The sequence below is a fragment of the Pelobates fuscus genome, chromosome 2, assembly GCF_036172605.1.
Source record: "Pelobates fuscus isolate aPelFus1 chromosome 2, aPelFus1.pri, whole genome shotgun sequence".
NCBI lineage: Eukaryota > Metazoa > Chordata > Amphibia > Anura > Pelobatidae > Pelobates > Pelobates fuscus.
Window position 1 is genome coordinate 68,554,349 of NC_086318.1, and position 25,799 is coordinate 68,580,147.

At 38.2% G+C, this 25,799-nt stretch overlaps 1 protein-coding gene and 1 long non-coding RNA gene across 3 annotated transcripts in view; both read left to right on the forward strand.

The window, feature by feature from the left end:
* The window catches only part of PPP2R3A (protein phosphatase 2 regulatory subunit B''alpha), a 191,941-nt gene that overhangs the window by 46,621 nt on the left and 119,521 nt on the right, over window positions 1-25,799 (forward strand). For both annotated transcript variants that reach the window (XM_063442241.1, XM_063442239.1), the window contains exon 2: window positions 16,245-16,382. The gene's annotated coding sequence lies outside the window, so the exon portion shown is untranslated. The remainder of the gene's footprint in view (window positions 1-16,244; window positions 16,383-25,799) is intronic.
* The window catches only part of LOC134586612 (uncharacterized), an 880,984-nt gene continuing 865,003 nt past the window's right edge, over window positions 9,819-25,799 (forward strand). Inside the window, exon 1 of the long non-coding RNA XR_010086581.1 lies at window positions 9,819-9,888. This is a non-coding gene — a long non-coding RNA (uncharacterized LOC134586612). The remainder of the gene's footprint in view (window positions 9,889-25,799) is intronic.

The following is a 25,799-nucleotide window of genomic DNA, read 5'->3' on the forward strand; positions in this document are numbered from 1 at the left end:
CACACACTGCACTCATACACACGCTGCACTCATACACACGCTGCACTCATACACACGCTGCACTCATACACACGCTGCACTCTTAGACACGCTGCACTCTTAGACACGCTGCACTCTTAGACACGCTGCACTCTTAGACACGCTGCACTCTTAGACACGCTGCACTCTTAGACACGCTGCACTCTTAGACACGCTGCACTCTTAGACACGCTGCACTCTTAGACACGCTGCACTCTTAGACACGCTGCACTCTTAGACACGCTGCACTCTTAGACACGCTGCACTCTTAGACACGCTGCACTCTTAGACACGCTGCACTCTTAGACACGCTGCACTCTTGCACACGCTGCACTCATACGCACACGCTGCACTCATACGCACACGCTGCACTCATACGCACACGCTGCACTCATACGCACACGCTGCACTCATACGCACACGCTGCACTCATACGCACACGCTGCACTCATACGCACACGCTGCACTCATACGCACACGCTGCACTCATACGCACACGCTGCACTCATACGCACATACTGCATTCATTATACACACACTGCATTCATTATACACACACTGTAAATAAATATTCAATTAATATATTTTTTTTTAGGATCTAATTTTATTTAGAAATTTACCAGTAGCTGCTGCATTTCCCACCCTAGTCTTATACTCGAGTCAATAAGTTTGCCCAGTTTTTTGGGGTAAAATTAGGGGCCTCGGCTTATATTCGGGTCGGCTTATACTCGAGTATATACGGTATTAGGGCCCTCCTCACTATTATTACTTGTGGTGGATATAAATATTTGTGGGGGATTTCTTTCTACTTTGGCTGTGACTTTCTGATCTCACCATATTTTCTGACCTTATTGAATGCAGAGCCCATAATTATGTGCATTATGGGAGCACTTGGGCTTGTGCACACCCCACTGTACAATTCATGGAATGAATGTCAGATATATCTTGGATTGAATTATATTGTCTGGATAACCAGTCCAGTTTGTTCTGTGCATCCTGGTGCTTTGTTTTATGCTATTTGCTGTTGCCTGCAGATTTGAAGGTTTCCTTACCTCAGATGGGAGTTTAAATTTGATTTAATGAATCATTATAGGATGTTGCACTTCTATTTGTGGTTACGTGAATATGATGGTGCTCACTGAGATTCAATGAGGCAACCAGACATTTAAATATATTATTATAGCATCACTTTATACCTGCCTGATTCTGGCCTTGTTACAGAGTAGTAAAGAATCTGTGCCTCAGTCTGAGGAATCTCATGGAGCTCCATTCCTCCGCAGGGCCGCTTCCCCACCTTGCGACAGTATAAGATGTTGAATGGGCATCACAGCAAGATATGCAGATTCAACATTATTTATTGTAAACCACATATGGCCTTGGTTAACGGTTATTGCATCCACCATATTTAAACTCTATCGGCCATTGCTATTGGTCAATGAACACTTGGAATATCCAATCCCACTCCACGATAAAGGGCGGAGGTGAATGCAGGAAAAAAAAAACTAAAAAAAATATTAATATATCCATGAATAAGTGAATAGCACAAATATAGAAAAACAGAAATATTAAGGCTTACACAGTCATCGAAACATTGTATTTCTTGTACCGTGAACCAGGGTCATATTTGGCTTCAATACATATTGTTTCATCTGCATATCTTGCTGTAATGCCCGTTCTTCAATATTTTTTATTTTCTTGTTACAAACAGGTCTTCTAGATGACAGATCAACTTCACTAATGACACTTCACGTATGTGAGAGGCATACGCTAAATAACCCCCTTACTGAACCTCTTTGTAGTTATATACCTGTCAGAACAGCAGTTCATTAATGGAACGCTCTGTGCTAGATTCTCTTAGCAAAGTAAGGGTTTATACTCTGCTAATCGAATAGCTATTTTCCTCTGGACGGAAGCCAGCCCTTTAATATTAAAAATTATATTTTAATTAAATTGTATTTAACGTTCTAATATTCGTTACTTTTTTCAGACTACCAGGACTTTAAAAAAAACAACAACACAAAACAAGCAATAGACAGATATTTCATTTTACCTGGCTACTAACTTTTTTTTCCCCAGCACCTAGCTTTAAAGAAAATTTGCCAAGTCTTGCTCTATCCGTCCTATGAAAACCAAGATTACAGACTGTCCAGTAGTTAGACCATTGTGAAACTACATTTTAGGGAAGTAATGAGAAATTTAGTTCATGCTTCAATTAAGCAGTCATTGACATTTAGTGAAGCAGACAGATCAGAACACTGTGTCTACTTCAAAATAAGCGTTAAGTCATTTTTTCCAGTCATCTTGTTTCAATATGCCCATGTTTTTCCCCAGTTTCAATTTAGACAACTATTTAATTGCACGTAATTTTAGTGTGTGTGTGTGTGTGTGTGTGTTAATGACGTTTTTACTATTATTTGCAAGTAGTTACAACAAGATAAGTTGGACATACAGAAACAGAAGGTGCTGAGGGATTCGCTCAAATGAGCTTACATTCTAAGGGAAGGCATATGAATCTTGCTTTTCTTACCCAGGGAAGACATTCAAATCCCATATGTTTTAGGTGACAGAGATATCTTGTAGAAGAGATCGTTATGTAATATGTTTTCTGTGTTGTAAAATCCTGAAGAAATTAGTGAGCTTAGGGAAAGGGACAATATTTATTTGTTACAGGGGCAGGATGCACAAAGGATATTCTTGAGTATTCCTTTGAGAAAAAAAAAAAAAAACACAATACAGAGTGGTTAAAAGCATATATTTTTTACTTCCTATGCTACTTTCTTGACAGATGTCTATGGTGGCACATTGTGTCTGGGTACATACGGTCTTGTCAAGAAACCGCTCCTTATACAGGATAAATAGTTGTATCGTTAATGTATCACTCTATAGTTTTCATTTGTAGCCCTACAAAACCTAGGAAAATACAGCAGAGCAGATTGATTACTGCAAGAGCACTAATAATATATCAATGGCAATCTTTGGCCCACCACATGGACAGTTAGCCAATCTGAAGGCTGATAATTATGGCAAGTCACTTGAACATCTGGATTGCCAAATCATATCTTTTTTTTTTTTTTATAGTCCGGTTGCAAAGGTTTTGTTTTCATAACATAAATACTCTAATTCAGTCACAAATACATATAATTACTGTAATAATCCATTTTAAGAAATGTGAACAGATAACCTGTCCAGCAAACACTTGTAGAGCAAGTAAGCTTTTCTACCTGTATGTGCTCTGTCTGTGTATGTTTATTACTTCCTAAAGAATTGAGTTGGCACAGGACAAGCCCCAGGACTCAGACAGCTATGGCTTCCACGATTTTCTGCTACATTACCATTATCCCAATGGGTATAACCCTATGGACTCTTACCGCAATCAGAACTTGTAATAAAAGTGTCTGAGTTCTAAGTTCTGCACCCACGTGTCTTGCCATGTCTTTAAACACATTTTTGGAGAGTATGATGTATTCACTAATGATTCATTACATTTGCGGTTTTCACAAAGTCTCAGGTTTCCATGATTCACTTTGTCTCTGCAGAGGTTCGAAGATGTGCAGCCATTCATTTTCCGGTGTTCGCAAATCTTTGGCGAAGCACCGACTTCATTATCTATAGTGTAGTTTAAATACATTACAAATCGCTGTTAGAATCTCCTAACCTTTCTACATTGAGGATGTACAGTGCTTCCTTGCAAATTGCTTCCAGGAAATGATTTTCTTGTAACGTAAGATTTGAGACCACAATTGAAAAGTTCCCACTAATTAGTGCTTAGCAGGAGCTGTGCTGTCATACTCGTAGCCGGTGGGGGTGTGTATGTTTCTTGCCTTTTTATTTTTTTTCTAGGAGAGTTGTACAGTTAAACAAGCATCCCAATTAATAAGTGTTTTTCCTGCTATGAATACATGGTTTTCCTCCTCTGTATTTACCACGTAAATTGGTATATTGCCCACTTTGACATTGACTTGCAAAGTATGGCTATTTTGTTTCCATGGTTATCTGAAATATCACATCATTGTTTAGCTGTCATAGAAATTGTCCAATGCAGCAGCTTGCAGTTCAAGCATGTAGAGTGTTTTGTTTGTAAATGTTTGCTTTTGGGGGATGTAATATTAAGATGCTATTCCGAACTCGACACAATGACTCTCCCCAAGTCTTATTCATGTCTCAGGGTTTAGTAGTACACATTACACTGGCTTTATAAATGTAGATAAAAGGGAGTTTGTGTGGGGGGTAGGGAATAGTGTTTTGTGTAAATGGAATAAAATGGCATACATTGTGTATAATTGTAAAACAGATCTGAGAGTGTTTAAAGCCACCAGGATAAGCATGCACACCTCCCAACATTCCAGATAGACAAAGAGGGACACATTCATTTTAGTGGGCGAGTGTGGCCAGGGACAGGGCTGTTCTTATAAATTTCAGGTGACTTACTAATAATTTGTGTAACTGAAATATCATTTTCAACAAGGCTTATCTAGACAGACTGATTTCTAAACACATTTATTGTAGTTTAAATACATATTACTGTGGGTATTATTGCTGTGGAGCTCTGTTGTGCACTGAGACACACAAACAATATGGAGCTCCTTGAAAAGACGGTCATTAACACAGAAAAGAGGGACAGAGGCAATTAGGCCCAAATAGAGACTGCCTGTCCTAAATAAGAACACCTGGGAGATATGAACACGTTTGTTATATTTTAGATGAAAAACAAGTGTTTTTTGATTGTGTTTTAAAGTGACGGTATAGTCACTAAAACAACTTTAGCTTAATGAAACAGTATTGTTGTATTGGTCATGCCCCTTCACTCTCACTGATCAACTCTCTGCCATTTAGGAGTCCAATCACTTAGTTTATGCAGCCCTAGCCACACCTCCCTGCATGTGACTTACACAGGCTTCCTAAACTCTTCCTGAGTGTGAGATCTAATATTTACACTTCCTTTATTGCACAGTTTGTTTAATTTAGAATTGTCTAGCTCATGTTCTGTTAAAAGGTTGCTAGACCTTTCAAATGCCTTGTGTGTGTGTGTGTGTGTGTGTGTGAGTGTGATTAAAGTTCAATCTATGGAGTTGGAGATAAAAACCTCTAAAGTATGTTAACATCGGCTTGAAAATGACACAATTCTTTTAATGCAGGTTGAGAGTCACAGCCAGGGGAGGTGTAGCTAGGGCTGCATGGGCGTAAAAAGAAAAAAATATTTAACTCCTGGCAGAAGAGTGCTGAGACTGCAGAGGCATGATCTAGACACAAAAAAAGTAATTAAAGTTGTTTTGGTGACTATACTTGGTGACTTTAATTCCATTGGAAACACTTTCAGAACACTGCCTTTTCTCTAAAAAGGCACAGAGTTTACATAGAAAAGCCTGCAGGGAAATGCTATAGACACCAATACAACCCCAAGTATGATTTTTTATATTTTTTATATGAAACCTAAAATCTTAAAGGGACAATCCACAGCCCAAATAATATAAATATATATGTGTATATATATATATATATATATATATATATATATATATATATATATATAATTACTATTTAGTAGATATACCCCCAATAAAAACATGTCTGCTTATTGTTTGCAGCCTTTGCAAGTCGCTCAGTGCAGACTGTGTGGCTGTCCAATCACAGACTTCCTAATGCAGCTCAATGAGACATCTTTGCAAGGCTCTCTGAGCACTTAATGCCTCTTGAGTTTAGCTCCACTGAGTTAAATAAACCCTATTACATCCCCTGTTGACTGATTGAAAGCCAGGTTAATAAGGTAATAAGGTTAATGTATAAAAGTGGCATTATCGATTGAAAACTGCACTTTTTGTAAAATGAAAAGGGCACACTTTTCGCAAAGCAGTTCCTCCTTTGTCTTGTGAATTTATACCTTTTGATTATGTTAGAATTTTAAAGAAATTTCAACACAGTCAGAGATTACATTTTTTATGAAAAGCTCAAAAGTGACAACTGTTTTGCAATCTGGTAACACTTTCCCAGAGAATAGAATTCAGCTCTCCAAGTGGTAAGCATAGCTTGAAGAAACTTGCCAAGGGCATTCCCATCTATTTTAAGGACAGTTGAGGACCAGAACCACCCCTAACTCTGTCTTTTATATAGGGGCAAATCAAAACCTGCCTTTTTTTTACTCATTTTATCTTTTGATTTATCATTCATTGTTTGACACAATGTCTAAAAGGGTGACTCATGTGGGGAATTATTTTACTTAATAACCCAGGGAAAGTGCCTTAGTATGTATCCTTTTTGGTGCCTGTAGGGCATCCACACTAATAAATATGATCTCAGTATAATGGTAATATAGTGAGTCACCAGTCCTAGTGAATCCTCAGGGCGTTACCACACTGTGCCATTGCACCTCTTCCCATCACTGCTGGCACAGTGCCCAGTAGCACTACATGTCACAATTTTAGTGCGTAGCTGTGTGTACTGAATAGCTATGTGTACAATGTAGTTTTTCCTACAAAGTTCACTGAAAACTCTTCTTTAGGTTTTGTTGTGGTTTTTTTTTTTTTATTGATGTTGAATGTTTGTAAGATCGATGTCCAGATTTAATCAAGTCTGGTATTCACTAATGTTAATCTGAATAGACTTTGCAGGTAAATTTGGCATTGAAAACTTGTAAAACTAACTCACTGAGAAGTCCCAGCTGGCAGCTTCATGCCCGATTCACATCGAATAGCTGCAGTCACTTCCCGTCAGGGAGTAATAAGTCAAATTGTTTTAAACGGCTTTCTTATTAGGACTACTGATTGTAACTTCTAACTGCCCCTGTCATTATGTTGTAGCACTGCTGGTCATTATTGACTGTTTTACATGTATGAACACAGGGGTCTTATGCCTGTTAAATATGAGATACGTGTCTGCAAGCATGTTCCTGCCCTAGATTGTTCCGTCCAAGCCATAGAACACTGCATGAGAAGAAGTGTACCGGGGACTAGCTTCTTTGTATCCGATGCCAGAGCAGCAAGCAATAATGTGAGGGAGGACGTATTAGAGGAAATGTTACTGTTCAACACAGGTTATCATTGTTCTCCTTATGAATGAGGGTGGGACCAAAACCCATTCATTTACTGCCTTTTTGTGACTCCAGATGCCAAGCCTTAGAGGGATGGGTGACTGGGTGGGAGGTAGGATAAAGGAGTTGAAACCTACAGGCCTTGCAAGTACTTTAGCAAGTGGCCAGCCACTGGCTTGTGTGACTTCTCGGAAATCGATATGCAAGCTTGTTATTGTTGCACACTATTAGGGGAAGAAGTATTGTATATAGTGAGAGGATGTTTTCTATGGGCTGCTGTTCACAAGGTACAATGTATCCATTTCCAGGGAATGTATTCTTGCTTGTTAACACTTTGGGTGTCAGTGAGCTTATAAGCATTTGTGTTCGCTGACTTTTCATTGCTTTTTGCATTTCCCCTGCGGATTTCATTAGATTTTTTTTTTTTTTTGCAGTTGATTAATTTTATGCAGGATTGAACGTTTTGATAATGGTAGGAGTTGCCAGTGTAAATTTTTACTTACTGTAAATGTTTGTGCAGGATCTAAATCTTGCAGTTGTTATTCCTTTTAATAGAATTTTGCAAATAATTCATCACTGTGGTTTAGAGGTTGTGTTGAAATTTCAGTGAAATGAAATTCTGTCCTTATGGGAAAACATGGACGTGACAGGGTAAATTTAAATAAGACAAAAAATATATAAATTACAAGCTAGTATAATGCCTTCTTATCCGAGCTAGGAATGGCATATTAAATTATAAATTAAATATAATGAGTTAAATTTTAAATAAGGGAAATGTAAGGATTTTTTTTTTCCACCTCACTCAGATGAATTGTCGCAAAGCAGTTGTTTGTTCTACCATCTTAAATTTAATTTACCCTTACCACTCTTACAGCCTATACATTCAACATCCAAATTCTCGCACACTTTTGGGTTTTTCTTTTGTTAACATACACTCTCTATAAAGTCCTGTATCAATAAGGTGATACAGGATTACCGAATTACTGCCTTAGATATTATGGTTGCTATCAACTGTCACTCAAATTATCCTTGTTTGCAGTATCCACATCTTTGTTCTCTCTCATATGTACAAAGAGAACGTAGGGAGGGGAAAATAACAATGAGAAATCTCATAGGGTTATACTGAAAAAACACATATATTTATTAAATGATAAAAAGTAAGGGTGAGCTCTCATATTAGCTTGCAATTTCACTCCCATTAGGGAGTCACCAATGCAGTCCCTTCTGTTTGTCGTCCCGGCATATACTGTGTTGTATCGTTATAAAGGAGTTTCTTTTGAAGTTCCTTCGATTCCTGGTGTTTTAACACCAATAACTTTACGAAGATTCTCACCTCCTAGCAACTTTGTTCAAACGCGTTTCGCCACTTCAGGGGCTTTTTCAATTATATAATTGAAAAATTATATCTCTTAGCAAGAGTCACCTCCTAGCAAGTTTGTTCAAATGTGTTTCACCACTTGAGGGGCTTTATCTATAATATCAGTTGCTAGGACATTACTAAATTTACATGTGCTAAAAGATGTGTGTGCGTGCTGGCTGTATGTTGTTTGTTTGTGTGTGTGTGTGTGTGTGTGTATATGTGTGCTGGCTGTGTGTTGTTTGTCCGCGTGTGTCTCCTGGCTATATTTTTGGTGTGTCGCAAGAGTCTCACCTCCTAACAACTGTGTTCAAATGTGTTTCACCGCTTCAGTGACTTTTTCAATTATATCAGTTGCTTGTGCTAAAAAATGTTTTGTGTGTGTGCCTGCTGGCTGTGTGTGTGTGCTGGTTGCATGTTACGTGCCTGCTGACTGTATGGTGTGGGTGTTTGAGTGTGCTGGCTATAAGTTGTGGTTGTGTGTGCTGGCTGTGTATAGTGTGTGCTGGATCTCATACTCTAATAACCCTTAAGCCAAATTGGGCTTTAATACATGCAACACATGCCTCAGACCACAACCACTGTAATTTCGCTCCTCACAGTTCTGGCACTCACTGAATCAGAGTGCATGCTGGGAGACTTAGCGGCTGTGCTCTGACTCCGTAGATAGCGCCGGAACCACGGAGAGGTCTGCAAGACCTCAAAGTATAGCGCGCAAAAAGTAATTTCTCAAATAAAACTCACTTTACACAGTGGAGAAAATTTATAGACATTTAAGCATTGTATGAAAGTTGTGGCAATTTTTTTTTTAATTTTGTTCTTTACTTTTATTAATGTGTTGTCCATATTTAAATAAAGTGTTTTTGTTTATCTGTCTACCGTTACACCAGATGGCAGCTGTAGGTGTGGCAAATGCATTAATTGCGCTAATACCAGATACACAACAATTTATCTCCATCCTTACACTGGTAAACATATCTGGCATTTCATTACATGCAAGTCTGCATATGTATATAGTGAAAGTGTTACTTTTCCTTTTTTTTTTTTTTTTTAAAGATTAATTGTAGGGACATTATTTTTAGTTAATATAATGTATTCATGAGCAGAATTCTCAATGTAACATTTGAAAATAGTAAGAATATTATTACAGAATTTACAGACTTTGGTCTGAATAATTTTAGAGGGAAATGTGCATGTTAAATTGTTTCTGTAATTTCTTAGAATTTGTAATATTATGTTAACCATATATTTAGTGTATTTATATGTACATTAGGTTATGTACTTGTGCGGTATTAAAATTTGAAATGTTGCAAATGAGTGCCTCCATCTTCGCTCCCTGCCAATCATTGGAATAAACCCTGTCCTTTCCATGTTCCATCAATAGTGTAAACTCCAGACAAGACAAATATTCCCTTTAACCCCTTAAGGACCAAACTTCTGGAATAAAAGGGAATCATGACATGTCACACATGTCATGTGTCCTCAAGGGGTTAAATCCCTACTGTGGTATGCTTTGTGATTACTTTGATTGTCCTAAGAGATCATTAAGCCAAGTGCTGCTCTCAGTTTATTATTCTATGTAGATTTTCTGATTCCAGTTTTATTTTAGTTAGCTGAAAGCATCAAGCAACCATTAGAATATAACTTTAATTTCTAATGGGTCCGTTTATTTCTTCTCATGTTTCTCCCAGCAGCTTTTCTCCCCAGCGTGGAGTAAATTGCGTCATAACCTAACCTTTTAGCTTTTGCATGCGTTTGAACTTTTCCTACTGCTTTCAGTCATATGAAAGTTCAATGACCCATTAAGTGACTTAGATTTTACTTTGTAATATTAGGCTTTTCTGAATAAGGATCTTGAATCTTGCTTTATATCCAAATACAACATTCTATGAAACATAATGAGTTAGTACTCATAAGCCATATGCAGCTTTTATAAGCAAATATCCCGAAGAGTTGTTTGTTTTCATTTTGTGGGAGTTTTAAGAATCTATGTTACTGGGTCAATGAGTGATATTTGGTTTTCCTATCATCTGGCAACAGTTGAATGGTCCATGACATCATTCATTGTTGCCAATGGAGTCTGGGATTTGCTTTGCCACAATCAAAGCCAATATGTAAATGTCTCATGGAACGCCTTTGGATTGTTCATAATTGAAAAATGTTTCTTTTAAGCAACACTTAAAGGATAAAAGACTGCCCTAAATATCTACATCTGTATATACAAACATTTCCACCATCCACAAATGTTCATAAAAGTGAAATCCGATACATAGGCACAATATATTTGAGATTGCATTGGGTGGGGGAATAAATGTCCTTTGCACATTATTAGCGTTACAATATAATACAAGACAGGGGAGTGTATTGCCTTAGCTTGTTAACATTGTGTCAAGGAAACTATAGTTTGTTTTTTTATTTTTTGACAACAAGATTGCCAATGAAGTTTTTCTCTATATATCACTTAGCAGCACATTGTGAACGTTTACATCTTTCCCCAGTTCTAATGTGCTCAATAATGTAGAGCCGTTTAATTTACAGACTTATAGCATTTTCTAAAACATATTAGCGCTCCTTGGTAAAGTGTTGGGAGACTGATACTGCACTATGGAATGCGGATTGGAATGATGAATACTGTTCTGTGGAAAGGTTGTCGGGGACATGGGATCTGCTCTTTGGAAAGTGGGTGGGAGACATTGGACCTTTGCTATGGAAAGTGGGTGTTGGATACAGGATCTTTGCTGTCGAAAAGTGATGTGAGGGATGGATACTACATAATGGAAAGTGGCTTGGACAGGTGGGAGACATAGAAACGATGCTATGTAAGAGGAGGAAGATGGAAAATGCGCAGTGGAAAGGGGGTTTGAGAAATGGGAACTTGGCTATAGGGAGTGGGTGGGGCAGATAAAACCTGTGATACGTAAATTGGATGGGTGATATAGGAACTGCTTTGTAGAATGGTGTGGGAGAGATGGATAAAAGAACCTAAAGCTTAGATCACTATACTGCTTTGGCAGGGTTTAGAATCCGGAGATCTACATTTTGGCCACTCCTATTTTTTATATGTGTAAGGGTAGGAGATATAGAAACTGCGTTGTATATAGGAGAGTGAAAGACAGAAGATCAGTGCTGTGGAAATAGGAGTAGAGGAGAGAACATTTTAGAAATAAACATGAAACTTTGGGGCCCTGAAATGGGATTGGAAGACCGCTCATGGGGAAGCTGAGTTTGGAGAGCAGGGATTTATAATCTGGTTTGAGAGACAGGACGCTGAGAAGGAAGATCTGGTATTGTGCTGCAATGATTGTAAGAGACAGGTAAATGTAAATTGTGAGTCATGTTTGGGTGATGGGAGTTGCGCTCATCTAATGCTGTTATCCAGCACGAACGTCATAGGAGCTCCTATGGCCCTGTACAGCTATAAAGAGATTCCCAAAAATGTATTTTTTGTAAGAAATTGATTAGGTGTTATATGAATTATTATAAAACATATGTACTCAGTTGGGAATTAGTGTTTCTGTTGGAGCCTGGGACTAAGACCTTTTTATTGAATTTTTTTTTCCCACCTTTTTTGTTTAACCCCTTAAGGACACAAGTTCTGGAATATAAGGGAATCATGATGGAATATTTCTGTCATGTGTCCTTAAGGGGTTAAAAGTGCCATAAATTATGTTAATGTATTCATGTCAAAATACAGAGTGTTAAAGGAAACAAAACCTAGCACTTACTTTCAGTATTATTTTGGAACAAATAGGCAATCTTGTCACCGACCTCCCTGTGATGGATTAAGGTCAGACCCTGCTGACACATTTCGTTATGAATACATTTTCAGGTAATTGCTGAAGGACGTGAAGTAAACCCTGTTCTGTGTCAGTCTCAGATTCTTCTCCCCAAGCTGCGGACAGCCCAGTTTGTGCATGTTACTGTTATCTTCACTTTCTTTCATCCTGTGCCAGCCATTTCTGAGCAGTAATTCTACTGGACTGCAAGGCACGAATCTACAAGCTGATAAACTCTGCTTCATTTGGCCATACTTGTTAGGCCATGAATGCCCTGTCAGGCTGAGAAGGGATTCCAGATGTGCAGCTTATTCCACATGCTGTGGAACGTGCAGTAATAAATTATTGTTGTTGTGATTGGTTGTCCGCTCTGCTCTGCGTAATTGCCCTCTGACTGTACTTAGAACATAACAGCTTGTTCCACTATTCCGCAAAGATGCAATCCCACGTAGCCAACCAAAGGATGTTTTACAGGGCCTGTATGACTAATACTAATGAGCTAAAAGCAAGATTAAATATTTCCACTTACCGGTATCTAATTCTAAACTTTTTTTCCTCCATGATTCTTTGTGAGCATTGAAAGGAATATGTACATGTGTGTCACTGTATGTGTAGCCTACAGTAGCCACGTTAGTCCAGTAATTCAGAAACCCAAATAATTGCAGTGCGCAGTGATACTTTTAATTGGACAAACAAAGTCCTATAAAGAGTATCACTACCCACTGTATTGTGTGTGTGTGTGTATTGATTGATGGGAACTTTAATCCTAGCCCTTTCATATAATATAAAGTATACTTTTGGTGAATCATTCTTTATGGGAAAATAATGCAGTTTGAAGGTTTTCTATCTACCTGTGCTACAAACATGACCAAAGGAAAAAAGACTGACACAAATGGTGTCCATAAAGCCCACGAGGATAATTTAAAAGGAGAGAATACTAAATGCAGCCGTTTTTTGTGCCCAAGCAAGTCTAAAACGTTGTGGTCTTCTATTATATATGGGGTACACCAGTGGGCCTTTCACACACCATTCATGCTTGTCATTGGTTTCTTTCCTTCTTTGCATATTATCCCACCTAGAGGAAGTAGTTGCAGATACTTGCTCTTTAATGTAGAACTTTAAGCACCAGGACCAATATAGCTTGCTGTAGTAGTTATGGTGTCAGGAGTCTCCTGGTGCCCCCCATTGTAAGATATAAAACAAGTTTGACTTCTTACCTGGTGTATGTGGGCACCACTCTACTTTTGCACTGAATGAATGCCAGAGAACCGTGGGTTCATAAGCAGGAAATTCTGTTATCTCTCCTGAGCTAAGCACTGCAGTTGTTATGGTGCCAGGAGTGACTCCTCCCCAGTGTAAAGAGTTAAAGGACCACTCTAGGCACCCAGACCACTTCAGCTTAATGAAGTGGTATGGGTGCCAGGTCCAGCTAGGGTTAACTAATTTTTTTATAAACATAGCAGTTTCAGAGAAACTGCTATGTTTATCAATTAGTTAAGCCTTCCCCTTTTTCCTCTAGTGGCTGTCTCACTGACAGCCGCTAGAGGCGCTTGCGTGATTCTCACTGTGAAAATCACAGTGAGAGCACGCAAGCGTCCATAGGAAAGCATTATGAATGCTTTCCTATGCGACCGGCTGAATGCGCGCGCAGCTCTTGCCGCGCGTGCGCATTCAGCCGACGGGGAGGAACGGAGGCGGAGAGGAGGAGGAGAGCTCCCCGCCCAGCGCTGGAAAAAGGTAAGTTTTAACCCTTTTCCCCTTTCCAGAGCCGGGTGGGAGGGGGTCCCTGAGGGTGGGGGCACCCTCAGGGCACTCTAGTGCCAGGAAAACGAGTATGCTTTCCTGGCACTAGAGTGGTCCTTTAAGCCGGTTGCCTTCTTTTCTGTTGTCTGCATGTTGAGGCACCACTCCCCTTCTCCACTACTGACGCCAGAGGTGTCAGGGTTTTGCTCAGGATAGCTAATGGAAGTTAAATATTACAAAACAAAAATAATTTTAACACTGTGCCCCAATCTTGAGAAGTGGGAGCCATCAGCTGTATATAAAATAGTCTCTTACAAATTGCCCATAATGTGGAATCAGAGTCCTGGTGCTGTTCTCATAGTACCTTAGAAGAAAATTGAAGAGCAACACAACGCTTCATACAGGCGTGTGGAATTGGGTTTTCCATATTCTATATTTATTCATTTTTATTTGCCTGGTCCATTGTTTTTTTTTTATTTTTTATTATTCTTTATTTTTTGTGTGCTTGAGTTTAACAAACATTTTCTCCAATGCCACAACAGCATTGGCAAGAAAGCTTAATGAAACAAGACATTTCACTTACATGGCATTTGAATATACAGCACAATTTTTTTTGGAGTACAGACTAAGCGTTACAAGTCTGGCATAATTATTGAGGGAGAAATACTGGGCTATGCAAAGTCATAGACATAGTGAGAAGTAAGTTAGAGTGGGGTGTAAATCATGCTTATAACAGTGTGTAGCTAGTCTCCAGGTATGCAGTGGTAGTGTAAGACGACAGTAGGTATACCAATTAATTTGAGTGCAGCTAGGAGCTACAGGCTGAGCAGTGGTAATGGGGATCAGTATTATTTCTGAGCGGATCGCATCCCTTGGTCAATAATACTACAGAGTATAACTTGAGACTGGAGTAGCTATGATGTGAATGAGGATTACCAAGAATGCAAACAATATGACATAGTAGTTTCTCACGTTGACAGTAGTAAGCTGAGGGACGCATTATTTATCCCCAGCATGGCCCCTGAGTTATCTGTTTTTTAATCTGTATAAAGCAAGTGAACTTTTAGTAGAGTCTCAAGGTTCGGGCCTTCCTGTCTATGGTCGTCTAAGTGTGAGCCCTTGTAAGGGGTTCATAGTCTGTTGTTGGGGGCCCATCTGGTTGCAACTGGGCCTAAGTGACCCTTTTATTAGCTTGTTGTGCTATCAGTTGTCTATGTATAAGCATGGCATGTTCTGTTCTATTCTCATAAATGAAATTCCTACACCTATAGCAATGCTAGGAGAGATATTTATAAGGTGTGTATTAGTGGAGTTAGCGTGTGCTTTCGTGGGTAGGTTATGCCCTAGGGGACATCGGCGGGGGGGAGGGGTGAGTGTAGTCTAGTCGATGGCGAGCAGTCGTTAGCTAGATCGTCTCTAGGAGGACGACTGCCTAGGTGCACAGATATCTCTGGGGCTTCAGTCAGATCATTATATGAAAGTTTTAGTTACCGGGTAAAAACAACAGTGAAAACATATTACAAAATGTGAAACCATAAAACTATAGTGCTGCAACTTAAGAGGAGGTGGCACTTTATGTCATGTCACCCTGCCCGTTCCATGGGATGAGCTGGATAATGTTATCCAAGTCCCAAGTCCCGTTAGCATCTCTGGCTCTCTGCTCTTGTGGGGCGTCATTGATGCCCACTGCTGCTAGGAAGGTGGTGGCTTCCGCCACGTCGGTTGCCTTGAGCTGTGTGCCGTTTTTGTATACCGTAAGGGACCTGGGCATGACCATTGGTATGATATGCCCGCTTCTTGTAGTTGTCGCGTGATGGGTTGCATCGTTTTCCGCCATGTTAGCGTGGTGGAGATCCTGGAAAAGTGAGATCTTGTGAGTCTCAAAGTCCATAGATGTCTTGTTGAATGTTGCTTTCAGTAGGGCATGCTTGTCTTGTCTCGTACCACAGCATAAGATTATGTCCCTTGGGGCTGTGTGCCTGGTCCATTTTCACACATAAGGTCTGTTTTTGCAACTATAGTGTCCACATTATTAATAAACCCATACTTAAAAGGATTGGACTTGTTTAAATTATTTGGATTTACTGAGAGTGTGTCTTCTATTGTAGCTAATGGAAGTTTCTCCTTAGGAACATCCTACGGTTGGGGTTAAAAAAATAATAATGGGGAGGCAGCAGGAAGCTTCTGACACCATAACTGCTACAGTGAGCTTAAGCTGTAAAGATGCTTGGAGTGATCTTATAAGTAAAAAAAAAAATCTTCTTTTAAATGCTTCTCAAAGTATGATTTGGCTAGTTATTATTTTAATTTATTTTTTTTCTTCTAGGTTTTAATGCAATTCTTTTGCCTCATCTTGTGACATGGATGTTGTCAGAGTTCCCCTTGAAAGAAGTTTAGATGAGAGTCTGAAGTAGACGGAATGACGATGCTCGCCCAGAGTGAATAGCCTGCAGTGCTGATCAGGGTATGGGATTACATTGTTATTTTACAAGCATATGGGGGTCATTCATATTCCTCATCTGTAATGTGTTACTCTGACAGCGAAGGAGGTTCAAGATTGTGTGCTGTAAAGAGGAAGAACCTTTCTGTACAACACTGTTATATTTACATATTCACAATATCTTCTGTCACTGTCCTAGACTTGACATCACTCTCGAGTTTCCTGTAGATCAGTGTAAGAAACATTCTTTTATGTGCATAAACTGGAACAATAGAAACAATATATTTTATGGGGTCATTAAAGAATAACATCAGATATGGGATTTCTGTGAAATCATGTAATTCCTTCATGCAACTTGTGATGTCAGCACAGGGAGCTCCATTTCTTAAAGAAATAAACACTTTTAATTATTTTTAAACACGCAACTGCTTGCTGAGGAAATAACATGGAAGAAAGATTAAATGGCTAAAACTAAACCATGCATAATCTATATTTATTTGTACAATCGAACACAATTTGAAATACTTGGTGACTTTGCTTTAGAGATGTTTAGTGGATATTTTTTTAAAGGTCTGCAGACAGAATGCTGGGAGACACCACTCTATAATATGAGGTAGTTACAAACAGCATTGTGTCTTGCCTTTCAAAAAATGTTCTGGGGAAAAAAAGCTTTAAAAAAAATAACCTCCACAATGGGCTGTACATCATATTCCACCTGTCAATTAACAGGAAGAGGAGGAACCACCAGTTTAGGTAGGGTGAAGTGGTTGCTGGTCAGGTATGTTAGAATTTAGAATGCTGGGTTGGAATTGAGAATGTTGGGTTGAAATTCAGAATGTTTGGCTGAAATTGAGAATGCTGGAATTTAATTTAGAATCTTGAAATGTAAAATGTTGGTCTGGCATTGAGAATGGTGGGCTGAAATTTAGAATGCTGGAATGGAATCTAGAATCTTTAAACTTAGAATGTTGAATTGGAATTTACTTTGATAGCTAAAATGTTTGAAATGTGTTGACTATTACTTTAATTGTGTAATACTGCATTCTCTGATTGTTTTTTTTAATGTATATTTTGCAATGTTTTATTTTGTTATCATATATTTGTATTATTATGGATGGGACCCCCCCCCCCCCCCCCCAACCCAATTTAGAATGCTAGAGTGGAAATGAGATTGATGGGTTGGAATTGAGAATGATTAGAATGTTGAAATGGAATTTAGAAAGATTGAATGGAATTTGGAAAGATTGAATTTAGGATTTTGGGTTGGAAATTAGAATGGGTGGAATTTAGAATGCTGGATTGGAATTGAATTTAGAATGTTGAAAATACGTTTTAGAATGTTGGAATTAAGACACACAATGTACATCACATTTTCCAATGGACTAATGAAAATTTGGGGGCAGTTAAACCACCATTTGAATTTGCTGCCATGTTTGTGATCAGCTGCATCCAAAGCATGTGCACCAAAGTCTACATGCATCGATTTTGTAGGGAATTAATATACTATGCCTACAAATTCGTAGAAAAAATAAAACAATATAAATTTAAACAAACTTACCACACAGATCAGCAATCACCCCCTTGATTACTGTAAGATCTAGTAATGGTGGGTATACTATGTAAGCCTTTCAACCCTTAGCATACTTTAGAAACCCACAGGGCTCAACAGAGAAAGGATTAAACCATGAAAATGTAACCAGTCATGTCTAACCAATGGCATGGGGGCAACCACCATCAGTCAGGGCTCTCTGACTCTCATCTGCAAACTGTGTAGCCATCAATTCTGATGACATGAGTAAATATTGAACTTGATGTTCCATGACATTATCATAAAATCAGACAATCTATCAAAGCTAGCGCTGTAATTAATTTATATCATGCATTTAGTTGTGCTGTAGAGAGCAGAGTGGACTGCCAGGGTGAATGCCGTTTGAGAAAGGGGCATGTATAGGATAGTTAGGAGAGAGCACAAATGGGCACTTTTTGATTAGTTAATTGATTTTGGATTTGAATACAAATATCCCTTTGAAAGAGAAGAGATTGGTGATGGTGTTATAATTCAGTGGTGGTAGAGCTGATTGAGGCCTGTTTTGGTCTTTTTAAGTACCGTACATCTTATTAATTTTTACACATACATGTTTTTTGTTTCTTTGTTTTAAGACATGCATTTAATTTTTAACCTTCCTTTGAAGACAAGAACCAATGTAATATAAGTAGCCAATACAAATATGTGTTTTATGCATTGGTAATGGATATTTGTTTCTGCAGTTTCTCTGAAGCATAATTGTGAAACAATTATTAGCTATGCAGGAAAAAGATGAGTTTGCATCCCATCAGAAAAAATAATATATATACATTCTTTTTTTCAAAGGATAACATTCCTTAGATTGCACACTTCATTGCCAAGAGCTAAGATGTAAAAGGGGAACACTGTTTTCTTAGATTCCACCTCCTTATATTTTCCCTGGATACAATTATTCTATAGTGTTTGTTTCAGGTTTATCTTGTTTAATACACTTTAATAAGGAGTTGAAATTCTTATGTTTAACCCAGATTGCCTTAGAAAAGTCAGTAGACGCCTTGCTGTTTAGTGAATATACCATTCAGTGAAAGAGGCCCCTTGAAGCTTCCAAGCATCAGAAAGCTGTTTCTGTTTTCTTTTCGTGGTTGCCAAGTAAGATTTTATTCACAGAAGGTTAAATATGGAGACGCAGTGTCATAGTGTGTCTTGACAAGTCTGGTCTGAGTACAACAAGTTCTGCATACATTCTATAAGAAATCCAAAGTTTTTTTTTTTTTTTAAAAGAGGCTTATTTCTACCAATGTTATGTTTGTTTTGTCTGTTCTAATTCAAAATGTGTTATTGTGCAGGTCCAATATAATTATATTATACAGGCAATTACTCTTACAACTTTACAACAAATTACAACTGGGCTACAACTAAAATTCTGATGGCAGAAATTGTTCCAGAGTCTCTTGAAATGTACTAAAATTAAATATAGCTAAAAGAAGGGACTCTCAGGACAGATGAATAAATGATGCAACCCATTATATAGTAGTAGAAATGTGCACAACATATATCAATATTTTTGAAATCGGTATGGATTTATTTATGGATTTCTTATTTCTCTTCACCCCAACTTATTTGTCCCATTTTATTTGCTTAGTTGGTTTAAATACTCTTTGTAATATGTTAAGGAATATATTGTCACTTTATAACAATGTCATTGCATTACTTTACTGGGAGATAAGAGTGCTCACGTTTGAAGATTATTTGGCCAGAAATTAATATAAAATACACGTGTGCCATATACAGGTGATACTCGAAAAATTAGAATATCGTGCAAAAGTTCATTTAATTCAGTAATGCAACGTAAAAGGGAAAACTAATATATGAGATAGATGCATTACATGCAAAGCAAGACTGTTTAAAGCCGTGATTTGTCACAAGTGCGATGATTATGGTTTACAGCTCATGAAAACCCCAAATCCACAATCTCAGTAAATTAGAATATTACATGCAATCAATAAAACAAGGAATGTACATAGAACAATGTCAGACCTCTGAAAAGTATAAGCATGCATATGGACTCAGTACTTGGTTTGGGCCCCTTTTGCAGAAATTACTGCCTCAATGCGGCATGGCATGGAAGCTTTCAGCCTGTGGCACTGCTGAGGTGTTATGGAAGACCAGGATGCTTCAATAGCGGCCTTCAGCTCTTCTGCATTGTTCGGTCTCTTATCTTTCTCTTGGCAATGCCCCATAGATTCTCTATGGAGTTCAGGTCAGGCAAGTTTGCTAGCCAATCAAGCACAGTACTCCCACGGTCATTGAACCAGGCTTTGGTGCTTTTGGCAGTGTGGGCATGTGCCAAGTCCTGCTGAAAAATAAAGTCAGCATCCCCAAAAAGCTTGTCTGCGGAAGGAAGCATGAAGTGCTCCAAAATCTCCTGGTAGACGGCTTAGTTGACCCTGGACTTAATGAAGCACAGTGGACCAACACCACATGGCTCCCCAAATCAACACAGACTGTGGAAACGTCACACTGGACTTCAAGCATCTTGCAGTGTGTGCCTCTCCATTCTTCCTCCAGACTCTGGGTCCTTGGTTTCCAAATCAGATGCAAAAGTTGCTCTCATCAGAAAAGAGGACTTTGGACCACTGAGCAACAGACCAGGTCTGTCGCTTCTGACATTTTTTGTTGTTCAGGAGCGGCTTGACAAGAGGAATATGACATCTGAAGCCCATGTCCAGGATCCGTCTGTGTGTGGTGGCTCTTGATGCACTGACTCCAGCCTCTGTCCACTCCTTGTAAAAGTCCCCAACACTTTTGAATGGCCTTTTCCTGACAATCCTCTCCAGGCTGTGGTCATCCCTGCTGCCTGTGCACCTTTTTCTTCCACACTTTTCCCTTCCACATAACTTTCTATTCATGTGCTTTGATACAGCACTTTGGGAACATCCAACTTCCTTCGCAATTACCTTTTGAGGCTTTCCCTCCTTATAGTTTTCTGCACAACTGTCAGGTCAGCAGTCTTCCCCATGATTGTGATTCCTAATGAACCAGACTGAGAGACCATTTAAATGCTCGCAGGTGTTATGGCTTACTTAGCTGATTAGAGTGGGACACTGTGAGCCTAGAATATTGCACCTTTTCACAATATTCTAATTTACTGAGACTGTGGATTTGGGGTTTTCATGAGCTGTAAGCCATAATCATCGCACTTATGACAAATCACGGCTTGAACTATCTTGCTTTGCATGTAATGCGTCTATCTCATATATTCGTTTCTCCTTTTACGTTGCATTACTGAAATAAATGAACTTTTGCACGATATTCAAATTTTTCGAGTATCACCTGTAGAGCTTAAATCCATTAGGCCAGGTATCTTAAACTCTGGCTCTACAATGAGTCTCATTAGACCTGTAGAGATGGTTGTTAGCCATTACTGGATGTTTACATAACCTTTTTATTATGAATCAGAGTAATTGGGAGTCAAACTTTTTTTTCAGGGTCAAACTCTGTTTATTGTCATACTGGCATTGGGGCCATTTCATTAGCCCCTAGGCTGCCCTTATCTGTGGGTAGGATCAACACAAGGTGCACAGGTGGCATTATTTTCCCTGTCACAGGGCTTTACTGTGATCAGGTCATTGATGCCCACCAGATGTTAAAGGACCAAGGGAATGCAACCTTCAGCATTCCAGATGTTGTGGACTACATCTTTCATAATGCGATTACAGCCATAATGCTGGCAAAGCATAAGGCAAGATCTAGTCCTCATCTGAAATGCCGAAGGTTGCCTACTGCTGGTGTAGCGGGTACTCTTCTCTCATTGATGCAAAGTTTATATAGTGCATACACTGACCCTTTAATTGAATTTGAAACAAACTAAGACTTCTAACCTGAACCAACTCCCTCCTGTTTCCTCACTCTATTGGTGGTAATTGAGAGGTTTAAAATAACAGCCAGCCTGTGCTGTGCCACTTCTATAGTCCTGAAAAGGGTGAATACAGTCATTCTGAAAGAGCAGAGTGTATATGGCACAGCAACCTCCTCCTCCCAGCCTTTCATTGCCCCAAGTGAACTTGCAATGCATGAAATTTCCTTGTAGAGACATCACAGTGATGCCTCCAGCAGAGAAAATGATTTAAAGGGTTACTCAAAGCACTATGACTACTTCAATGATTTGAAGTAGTCGTGTCCGACATATTATTCATGTGCTTGGAGTCTGTATTTGCTGCATTTCACTGTGAAGTGTCAGTTCTGTGCATATTGGTGAGGTACGTGCTGACAACATAAACCAGTGTCAACACGGCCCCCATCTTGATGCCGCGCAAGTAAAAAAAATAGTGGAATTTTATTTTCAAAATGGCAGGTCCATTCATTGATGCAAAGAGGAAAATTGTTCTGAAATGTGTTTTCAACAGGCTGGGGCTACTACCTATACAGCCAGGGCCACAATGGACCTCCTGTGACAACTGTTCCGCTAGCAGATAATTTTAAGAAATTCACAGATTATTTGACTGCCATATTCAGCTTTCAGATGCCGATGTGGGGATGTTTGACGTAACGGGTGTACATGAACAAACTGCATACACTTGTGTAACTAAAGGAGAATATCTGTGCAGAAATTTGAATATTCGTGCCTCAAACATTAAAGGGACACACTAGGCACCACAACAACTGTAGCTTAATGTTGCAGTATTTGTGTATAGATCATGCCCTTGCAGTCCCACTGCCGAATTCCCTGCCATTCAGGAGTTAGATAACTTTTGTTTCTGTCCTTGGAGCCCTAGCCATACCTCATCTGGCTGTACTGACACAGTGTGCATTAAAAGAAAACGGTTTTATTTTCAATCAGCTGTAACTTACTTTAACCGTCTATATCTCCTGCTCTGTATATTGAACTTTAATCACACCCAGGAGGCTCCTGCAAGGTGTAGCAAGCTATTAACAAAGCAAGAGATAATAAATTCTAACTTAAACAGAATTTACAATAAAGGAAGTATAAGCATTAGATGACTTGTTACAGGAAGTGTTAATAAACTGTGCAAGTCTCATGCAGGGTGGTATGACTAGGGCTGTACAAAGTGATTTAATCCTAAATGGCAGACAACTGAGCAGTGAGACTGCAGGGGCATGATTTATACACCAAAACTGCTGTTTTAACCTAAAGTTGTTTTTGTGACTATAGTGTCCCTTTAACTAATGTTCTGAACAATGCAATCGAAAGATCCTAACTTTGTGTGGCGGCAAACGGAGCTCATTTAAAGATGTCATCTTTCGTACCTAGTGAAACAAACCTCTATATGCTAAGCATTCATTGTATGTAATATCATTGAAATTGGTTACTTAATAAAAAAAATATATTGACTCCTCAAACCCTACCCTGCATTTTGGCCCATACTGTAGTTTTCAGAGTCTCCATTTTGGTTATGTTTCCAGAATGTTGTTACTACAAGCAGAACAGGAACGTCCCCACTTACCATCTTTCACATTACCTTTGTTTAAATGAATGTTGAAGATATAAAAGCTTTACAAACATTGCCATTCTTAATAGAATCCTTTTACATGTGTCCAGGATTGCTGTACTGTCCTTGAGAGATTTGGGGGATTTTTGTAGTATTAATTAAAAGACACGCCTTATTAAACATACAATGGCTGCATGAACAGTGTAATTAAAGAAACCCGAGATAAAATGTCACCTAGAAATGTACCGGTCTGTCTACACTGCCAAATAATCCAGTTTGTATGCATAACATTCAGGCTGTTGCATTTTCCACACTGTTGACCTCTATGAAATGAGCTTTATCCTCTGGATGGATGCCATAAACTTGCTGATTGCGAGAGTGCAAGTACATATCTACAAGGGCAGTTTGTAAAATAGACAGAGTACACAAAAATCTACTTGTAGGGCTGGCAAAGTTAGAAACACTTTGGACTGCCTTTATGGATTTTGTATGTATTAAGGCACGCATGCGGGATCTGCCAAACATGCTCCGTTAAAACCACTAATGCAGATGTTCTTGAGAACTGTTATTGGAATTCCTCCTTTTATCTGTCAACTACATCCTCTTTCTAAACTGTGAACTATATTGTCATCCTTCAATTACACACATTCAGGAGGCTGTCACTCTGTTTGATAACAAAGTTCATTCTGTCAAAAATAATATTGACCTGGCACACCATCAAACGCACAAAAATAATACTTCATCAACAAGATAAACAAACGCAAAAAGGAATGATATTGATGCTATCACTTTTGCCTTGTTTAAATGAAAAAGAAAGCGTGGTCATTTAGTATTTGTGTTTGGTGGTATGCCAGTTAATTTTTAATAAATATGTTTTTACATATACAGGACATATTTCATTAATTAGAAAATCCTTCAAGTTCACATTAAAGTTTAATAAAAAAAAATAAAAAATTTGTAAATCAGTTTGTAGACATTGTACAAACAAAATATTCTCATTATTCAAATAAAATGCTCTCTTACCAACACTCACTGACGCTGACATGGGCCCTGATTTTTAGAGAAACTTTTCAAATTGTTTAATAATTATGGATAAACTTATTAAAATATATATTTTTATTTAAGAATTAAAATATCAATAAATATATATTATCTTACAAATTATATATAAACATAATTTAAAAAGTTTATCCAAAAATGTTACATCAAGGCCACAGTAACTGCAAGAATGACCCTTTGGTTTAGCCAGTTCACCATTCTAATTGCTCCATTAAGCATCTCTCCACACATTGATAAATTCAAATGGAACTGAGATATCGTCACAGGTTCCTGAATGATTCCAACAAGCTGGTCTCTTACATTGTCTCTAATACAGTCCAATAATTATTTTGGTTTATTGATCATTGTTTGTCACTATTCCGAACTTAGTACATCTTTCTACATCTTTAGAAGAGGATTTGTTCAGCATTATCCCGCCTACCATAGCATCATTTTTTTAAATTTTTTTTTAAATCAATCAAAATTGCAGTACGTAAAAAATAAAATAAAATATGACAGTGGATAACTGGAGAAAAAAATAATAACAATATAGAAACTGATCAGTAACTTGACTATTGATTTAGCCAGCATAATATCAGTTATCTAATTTCTTCTGAAAGTAGGCAATGACTTGGAGCACTGTTTTTAAATAAGTCTGCTAAAGGGTATTCCAGGTAAAGACTGAGAAACACTAACCTTAGATATGTGCTTGTTAATTAGTCCTAGGGGGAGGTTAGCATTCTGTACATCAGGACCTGTCAAGTTAGTTAGCTTGAGCATCTTATGTAACTAGTACATGGAAATGTTGCTGTCACAATTTTATCGCACTATGCCAGCTATGCTGAAATGACGGTGGACACATTTCAAATATAGGCCTCTATTTAATATTGTTGGATACGCTTTTCAAATATATTTATTTATGCATAAACATTTGAAATTATTTTTTGAAAATATTAAAATATCAAAAAATATATTGTGTGTGTGTGTGTGTGTATATTTATATATATATATATATATATATATTATATCTCAAAATATTAGAATATGTTGTTGAAACATCATTTGAAAAGCGTATGCAAAAATATTGAATAAAAGCCATAGTCCAGCTTCTGGCGTGTTGCTGGAAGATCATTTTGTATCTGTATATCTCTTATTGGTCAAATATACAAATAAAAAATCACTGATATGCATCTTCAACAAGATGTAAAATATTTGCATTTTACATGTAACATTTTCAATAAATGCAACTGTGAATCAATAGTTTATTGTAACTCCTCCTATTACTCTATATAACCTCTCCCTATAACTCCTCCTATTACTCTATATAACCTCTCCCTATAACTCCTCCTATTACTCCATATAACCTCTCTCTATAACTCCTCCTATTACTCCATATAACCTCTCCCTATATCTCCTCCTATTACTCAT